We start from the raw sequence: 9,256 nt of genomic DNA, 5'->3' as shown, positions 1-9,256 counted from the left end.
AAGGATGTTGGTGCATAAGGAATAGGAATTTAGAGAACTATTATGAATTCTCTGAATTAAACAAAAGCTTAATCCTTGAAGCAAAGGAAACAGCAAAAGAAAAATAAAAGTAAGGTCCAAGGCTCTTAGCAACAATGACTTAAAAGCTCAAAGAGTTGTTTTTCTAGTCATATGCTTGTGGTGTAATTGTGTCAAGTAATCCTTGAGACAGAGCACTAAGAGTTGAGATCAAGTACATTTAACAAAGTATGCCAAAGGCTTTGAGCACCACCATCTGGGAGTAACTAAAAGAAAAATCAAAACCTAAAAAGAGTTCTCCAGTTAAGTGCTTGTCGTGTTTTTGTGTCAAGTGAAGCTTGAGACAAAGCATTTAAAGTCACGACTAGGATCAAGGTGCAAAACACCAAAGAAAAGAGAATTAAAGAAAATTTGCTGTGTTCAAGGATTAATCCGAAGTAAAAAGATTAGACAATTCATAATATTATCTGGATTCTAATTCCGAATGACAGTGGCATTTCTCTGATTTAAAGGATAGTGAGAAGCCAAAACTATTCAGGATTGTAGTGTATAAACCCCACTTTAAGAAGAGACAGGAGCTTAATTGAACACTTACTTCTCATGCAAATTCACATCCTAAGACTATGTTAATTTTGGTTGCTTGAGGACAAGCAACAATTCAAGTTTGGTGTTGTGATGCATGAGCATCTTTCTTATCTTTTCCTAATGAATTTTCATTCAAATTGTTGAGTTTAATCAAGAATTAAATATCTTTTAGCCACTATGGATGCTACTTTGAGTCGTGTACAATTCTGTTTATTTCAGGTAGCATTTGGATGGATTTTATGGAGTTTCTGTAGAAGAACTTGAGCTACAGAGGTTCAATTGATGTGATTCAAGCGGCATTGGAAAGCTAACTTCCAGATCTTTTCAACAATATATAATTGTCTACACTTTCTTCAAAATCATACTGGCAAGGTGGTGACTAACTTGGAGAATCCCAAGTTAGGCACCAGAAGAAAAACAAGTTCTGTATGCAAGCTGCCTGCGTGACGCCTAACTTCAAGTTCCTGAAGTTAGGCGCCAGTTCAACCTCAAATTCCATGTTGCAATCTGTCTGGGCGGTGCCTAACTTCACATTCTTGAAGTTAGGTGCCAGTTCAACCACAACAATTCCTTGGAAGCACTGCCATAATGGCACCTAAATTGGAATTTCCCAAGTTACGCGCCAGTTCATCTGATTTCCAGAGGTCCCATATCTCCAAAGCTATGTACGAGATTTATTTAGGTTTTGATTAAAACCTTTATTTTATTTACAAATAGGAAAATATATTATTTAGTTTTGAGAAAATATATTACATTAATTAGGATTAGATATAAAAGGAAAAACAATCAACCCTTCGGGCGAATCTCTTCTCTCTTACCTCATTCCACACTTTACAGTTTTACAGAATCCTTGTTTTATCTTTGAACCATGAGCAACTAAACCTCCATTGTTAAGGTTAAGAGCTCTGTTTATTCTATGGATTAATACTATTACTGTTCTATTTTAATTTATGTATTGATTTCAATTTCAAGAATTATTTTCATCCTTTATCTTATGAATCTGGGTAGAACGGAAGTATGACCCTTGTTCTAATTGAGTTTTTGTAAAACTTGGAAAAGCTCTTTGTTTGAACAATAGCTTGAAAACAATTTCTCCTAAATTTCTAATTATTTGAACTTAATGGGATATGTGATATATAATCCTCTTATATTTGGATAATTAGGATTTTTGTGGTACATAAACTAGTTTTGAACTTAACTCTCTAATCGGAATCAAGTGACCAAGGAATTGGCGATTGATGAAGGTTAGAGGAGACTAAAAAGGTCTAAGGAATTAGGATTTAGTGACATATAGTTTGCCATGAATTGAATCTTGCGTGATTAAAATAGTTGGTTAGAAAAGTTAATCTAAAAAATAAATATCTCCGAAAACTTAACTGTTTTACTCATTTATTTCACAACCCATTTACTGCTTGCTCTTTGATACTCTGAATTTACTGTTAATGCCTTTGAACTCTCAAAACACCATTCTCTGTTTGTCTAACTAAGTACATCACGCAATCATTGTTGCTTAGTCCATCAATCCTCTTGGGATCGATCCTCACTCACCTAAGGTATTACTTGGTACGACCCGGTGCACTTGCCGATTAGTTTGTAGGTTATAAATTCCGCACCAAGTTTTTGTAGCCATCATCATCTCAATTCAAACTCATTTATCATCATCTTATTATCATTATAATTGATTCATATTCATTTAACAATTATACATAAAAATCAATTCTCATCAACCTTCATTCCTTATTATCAGACCTCAAATATCGTTCATTAACAATTCATACTCAAAACACAATTCATTCTTTTTTAAATAAAACAATCTCAAAACATAATTCTTTTCTTAATAACTCGAAATCAAATTATATAATTCTTAAAAATCTAAATCTTCTTAAATAACCACTTCAAACGAAGTCTCATATTTTCATAAAAACTTCCACAGCATCTTCAAACCACCAAACCAAATACCTCTCAGTCATTCAGATCATTCTTAGTATCAAATCATTTCAAAATCAAACCAATTCCAATATTAAATCTTTTTCCAAAACCAACCAACTCGAATAACAATCTGTTTATAAAATCAAATCATACATCTCTCAACCAATCCATTCAATACAATGTCACAAACTCACCATCAATTCTCAACACATCAATAATCACGTTTATTTTATACTTATCAAAGTCAAAATCCAACACATACAAATTCATTTATCCTTTATACACACATTGTATACCATATACATAATCCATCAATAATTCATTCAGTTCATTCCTATCTTGTGCCCTTCTAGCCTAAGTTTTCACATTATATTATATTTTATCTACGAGAAACCAAAACCATACAGATAAACCCCAATTTTGTGGTTTATCTTGTGTTGAATTTAGGAGATTTTATCAACTTATCTCATATTTATTCAATGAAATAGTATGCTTTTGTAATTCTCCCTAATTTTATGCTTAAGAGTGAAAACATGCTTTTTGGGCCCTTAAATTGATAAATTTAATTCACTTTAATTCTATTCGATGCCTTGATATGTTTGTTGAGTGATTTCAGGCTTATAAGGCAAGGATTGGATGGAAGAAGTGAAGAGAAAAGCATGCAAAATAGAGAATTCATGAAGAAATAAGCATTTGGAGAATTCAAGACCACGCGCACGCGTCATTTACGCGTGAGAAAGACATTCATGGCCATGTGCACGTGCCACCCATGCGTACGCATGAGGAGGCATTTGCAAGGCGACGCGCACGCGTCAATCACGCGCACGCGTGACGCTGGTCACGTGACCTCATTAAAGTGAATACACTTTGAGCAATTTCTGAGCTTTCCAGGCCCAAATTCAACTTATTTCTTTGGCTATTTGATGCAGAATTCAAGATTGGACAAAGGGGGAGTAATTAGATTAGGTTAGGATCATGCTTTAGGTAGTTTTCTAGAAAGAGAAGCTCCCTATTCTCTCTAGAACTAGGGTAGATTTTGGTCAAACTCTCTTAGATTTAGGTTTTAATTCTTATTTTTATCTAGTTTTCCTTGCAATTTCTTGTTCCTACTTCTTTATTCTCTTAGTTTTACTTGTTAATTTCTCCTTTGAGCCACTTTTATGTTTATGAGCACTTTTGTTACTTTGATTTTCATTTAATGCAATTATATTTTATGTTCCTTTATTGTTTAATTGAGTTATTATTATGGTTTTCTTGCAATTAGTAGTTGTAGATTTATTATTCTTGCACTTTTATAATGCTTTCCTTTTATGCCTTCCAAGTATTTCACAAAATACTTGGTTGGATGTTAGAGTAGCTTTTTGAGCATTCTTGGCTTGGAAAGAGAAATTGGATAATTTTGAGTCATTAATACCCAATCTAGATTGGTGATCTAGAGTTGTTAGTTAATATTATTTTCATTAACTCTAATCTCTTGCTAATTCAATTAATAAGTTGATTAGGACTTTTGGATTGAGATTAACTAGTCTTATTTGACTTTCTTCCTATGTTAAAGATAACATTGTACCTTCTTCCGATGTTGGAGATGACTTAATAGGATTAGTGTAAGAACCCGAGTTTTTCATGCAAAATCACTTTTATAAAAATAATAGTTTTAGTGGCCAGAATATATTCAAAATTTAGAAGTTTTAATTTGAAAAAAAAGGTAAAATTTGATTTTAGTGAATTTTTTTGAGTTGGAAAATGTGTATTGGCGCTTAAGCTGCCAGTACCGGCTCTAGTCTGTCCAGTACCGCGTATTTTGGAAAATAAGGTTTTGAAAGTTGATTTATTGTTTTGAAAGGATGAAAAAAATTTAGAAAAAAAACCGGACACTAATCTTAAAGGTTTTGGCTCAAAGTGAGCCAAACGAACCAAAAATGCTAACGGGTTAGACCGGACCCAAATCGGGCCCAAGGCCCAACATATATAAGCTCATTAAATGAGCTTTGAGCTCATTTCTTCCCCAAAAGAAAAGAGGGGCGTGATTATGAGAGAAGAGAGGAAGAAGGGAGTGGTTACTATTCACCTCCACCGAGTCATAACTTTTGATCCGAAGCTCCGATTGACGAGCCGTTTATAGCCACACGAATCTCTTAATGAGCTCTTCCTTTCTATCTATGTTTTTCTGCCCTAAGTTTCTGCGTGATTTTGGTTATGAGTTTTGAGTAGATTTTGTGGTTTTGCTTGTTTAGGTGATCTCTAGTAGCGGGTAATTGTTGGATTTTACCCCTTACTCACGTTGGATAAGGTAAGGTTCCACTAAACCCTTGTGTTTAGTTGTTTTTTGTATCTTAGGTTTTGATTTTGGTAATATATATGTTGTTAGCTTGAGCTTTGGTGTTTGTTGGAGTTGGTTGAGGCTTTGGATCAAGCTTGGTGGCTTCATTTGGTATTTGGTGTGTTTGGAAATTGGCCAAGGTATGGTTTCAGTTTTCTTTATGTAATATGTAATGTTTATGGACACTTAGGCTAGTTGGCCTTAAGATAGGATTGAATGTTGTTGGTGTATGAATAATTATATGTAAATTGATGTTAATTGTTGGTAGTATTGGATTATTGTGGTTGATGATGATTATTGGGAATTGTTTGTGTTAATGAGTATTAATGATTGGTGTTGTAGTGGTGTTGTGTGGAAGGAATAGGAATAATAATGATAATGATTATATGATTTGATGATGATTGTTGGCATTTTAATGATTATGAAGGTTGATGATGAATGTGAGATTTATAGTTATTGACGAGGGTTTGTTGATATGGTTGATAATTGATGATGAATATTAATGTTGTTAGTAGTTGGAGATGAGTGTTTAAGGAGTTGATAAATTGAGATGTTAAATGTTGATATTTGTTATGGTTGTTGAGAGTTGTTGGTATTGTTGACGAGTATTGATGATGATTAATTATATTGATGAATAATGAGAATTTTGAGAATTTAAGGTGATGAGTTAATGTAAAATGTTTATGGTCGGTTGGAATAAAGGATATTGATGATTATGATGTTTGATGAAATATATTGATGATGATTTTTTATTGTTGGTTATTGTGGTTGTTGAGGATTGTTGGGTATTATTAGTGTTGATGAGCTTTGTGATGGATTTGGTTAATGATGGATAGGGTTTGATAATGACTATTGGAATTTATGAGGATTTGTTTTGGTAGTTGAGGTTGTTGTTGATTGATTATGATTATGAGTGTGGATTTATGATTAAGTGGGAAATTATGGAATTGGTAGTGAGATATGGTATAATGGTTGAGTAATTTAAGTGAAGTTGAGGAGAATGATACGAAGAGGCAAGGTGTTGTGTGTGGTAGTGGTTTATGATGATTGGATAGGTTTTGATTTGGTTTTTCTTTGAAAAGTTAGCGAATGGAAGTTTAGATTTCTGGCGTTTTGAGGATGAGTTGGTTGAGAGAGAAGGAAGAGTGGTGAATATCGTGATCACTGACAATGATATGAGAAACTGTTGAACCAATGAGTTCGGAATAGAAAATCATGTATGATGATGGTTGTGATGATTTAAGAACTTGGAATGGAATGATGAGGAGATGATTGGATTCTATGAGAGGGTGCGGAGCCTATATCTCCAGCGTAGTAGATTGTTCTGCTGCATGACTAGTTGTTGTTGAGAGTGTGCGGAGCCTATATCTCCGGCGTGGCAGATGTTTCTGTCGCATGATTTGTTGGATATTGAGAGTGTGTGGGGCGTATATCCCTGGCGTAGCAGATTGTTCTATTGCATGATTTTGTTGTGATTGGTTCGTTCTCTGCTGCAGGAAGTGTGCGGGGCCTATGTCCCTGGCGTAGTAGACTCCCTACTACATGAATGTGCAGGGCACTATATCTCTGGCATAGCAGAAGAGCTTATGCATGAGTGTGCAAGACATTATATCCCTGGCGTGGCAGAAAAGGCTACATCCAGAGGATGTGTCGGGTTGGCATTCACGGACCGACAAGTGATATCACGAGCCAATAGGATAGGTATTCATCATATGCATCTCTTATGTGCTTGCTTGCTTTGACTACTTGGGTTTGCCTAATTGTATAATATGCCTACTTACTTCTTGAATTACTTGCTATATATGAATATTACCTGCGTATTATTTGCTTGTAATATCTGTGATTGTCTGGTGCTGAGGAGGTTAGGTAGGCGGTGGCGATGGGATCGCATGGAGGTTCGGTTGGTGAAGGCTGTGGGATACAGCAGTGTGTTTAGGATTAGTTAGAATTTTCCTAAGTTTAGATGAGCCGGTTTATGGTTTAAGTTCTTTATTTATTTATTTATTTCGTTAAGCTTGAATATCCGTATGTGATATGAAGTCCTAGGATTGCCTTCGGCATCCCGGAACCTTACATCTTACATCATTGGGCATTGTTACCATATTGAGAACCTCCGGTTCTCATTTCATACTTTGTTGTTGTTTTTCAAATGCAGGTCATAATCTACTTCAGTGAGATTACGGATATGGTGACAGAGCGGAGTATGGTTCCTCCTTGGTTTAATTTTATTTTACTTTGTTATAATTACTCTCACATCTTTTTATATTTTATCTTTATGGCCTTACAAGATTATTTGAGAGATAGGTTGTATAAGCTGTTTTAATTTGAAAACTCTATATTTCTCTATTTGTAACTAGTCGGCTTAAACTCCGCAAGCTGCGGCTAGTTTCCGATGATTATTATAATATTATATCTATATATGTTTTATTCTCTTGCATCTATATCCTGTATCTTATGCATTAGCTTTGTGTGAACATTTCGCGCTTTTGTAAATCTGTCTTTGAGCTTAATCCTTCATCGGGCTTCTAGTATAAGCCTTAGAACTGTCGTAACATCTGATTAATCTTTGCTTTACGGCTAGAGGTAAAGCTTAGGGTAATTGGGTGTTACAATTAGCTCTTGATAGTTATTGTAATATGATTACTGACTAGGATAGAAAGCCTAGATTCTCAATCCTTGCCATGAATGTCTCTCTTTAGCATTTGCTTTCTTTAATTATTTGCTTTATTTTCTTGTCATTTATTTTCTTGCCCTTTATCAACCCAACCCCTTGAACTTCATAACCAATGATTGAGCACTCGATTGTAATTCCTAAGGAGAATGACCCAGGACTAATACTCTCGGTTATTTTTATTGGGTTGGACTTATGACAACCAAAAATTAAATTTTGATTGAATGTTATTTGTCGGTTTGGAACTATACTTGCAAAGAAGTTATTCCTCTTATCGAGAAGAAATTCTAAGCCGACGGATTCTACTCTATTAAGTTTTTGTGCCATTGCCGGGAAATTGCAATGTGTGCTTGTTTTTGGTTATTGTATATATGTGAATATTGTGAATAGTTTGATTTTGGTTTGTTTGCTAGTTTTTGTTAGTTATAGCATCTTTTTTTCTTGTTTCTTGTTAGTTTTTGTTTTCATTTTCTCTTGCTACTATGAATTCTCACCACTTTGGCTATGAGTGTAGTTCTGACTATGTTCTAGGGAATAGAAGCTACAATGAGAATATGCATCAAGGATAGAACAATCAAAGGTGGGAGGAGTCTCAAGCATTTGATCAACCTTCATGGCAACAACCTCCACCAATGTACTATGATCAAGAGCCATACCATGATGCATACCAATCTAATGTGTATGGTGGACCTCCTTGTGGTTATCAACCAAAACCACCATATGCTTATGAACCCCCTCCTCAACATTGTTATCAACCCTACTCACAAGCCTCATACTACCATTCATCTCCATATAACCCTAGCCCATATCTACCATACCAACCACCATATGAACCATATCTAGAGCCACCACTATTCCAACATCAATACTCCCAAGAACTATGATAAACCCCGATTTCGTGGTTTATTTTGTGCATAATTTGGGAGATTTTATCACCTTTTCCCACATTTATTCAATGAAATAGCATGGTTTTGTAATTCTCCCTTGAATTGTGCTTGAGTGTAAAAACATGCTTTTTAGTTCCTTAAATTGGTGATTTTAACTCACTTTAATTCCATCTGATGCCTTGATATGTTTGTTGAGTGATTTCAGGTTCATAAGGGAAGTATTGGATGGAAGAAATGAGAAGAAAAGCATACAAAGTGGAGAATGCATGAGTAAACCAAGATTGGGAATGCATCAATGGACGTGCACACGTACAAGGCGCGTGCGCGCAAATGTGAGTTCGCCTAAGGATGCGCATGCGTACAGGCCGCGTCCGCGCAGATGAAGAATTAACCAATCGACGCGCACGCGCACATGGCGTGTACGCGCCGGTACTCGCACGTGACTCACTTAAAGGCAAATCGCTGGGAGCAATTTCTGAGCCGCCCAGGCCCAAATCCAGCTTGTTTCTGAGTGTATTTCATGCAAAATTGAAGTCCAAGCAAGGGGGAGCACTTGGTTTTAAAGTTGTAGCATCATGTAGGTTAGTTTCTAGAGAGAAGTTCCCTCTTCTCTCTAGAATTAGGTTGGGTTTAGGACATTCCCATCTTAGATCTAGGTTCAATTACATGTTTTCATCTTATTTCTTTTATGATTTCTTACTTCTACTCCTTCATTCTCTTGATTTGTAGTGTTAATTTTCCTTTTATGATCTTTTTTATGTTCATGCACTCATATTGGATTTGGTTCACTTTTAATGCAATTTAATGTTTGATGTTCTTTCATTGATGAATTGAGTTGTTGATTTA

This window comes from Arachis hypogaea, chromosome 2 (genome assembly GCF_003086295.3).
Source record: "Arachis hypogaea cultivar Tifrunner chromosome 2, arahy.Tifrunner.gnm2.J5K5, whole genome shotgun sequence".
Classification (NCBI taxonomy): domain Eukaryota; kingdom Viridiplantae; phylum Streptophyta; class Magnoliopsida; order Fabales; family Fabaceae; genus Arachis; species Arachis hypogaea.
This window is presented reverse-complemented; position numbering follows the sequence as displayed.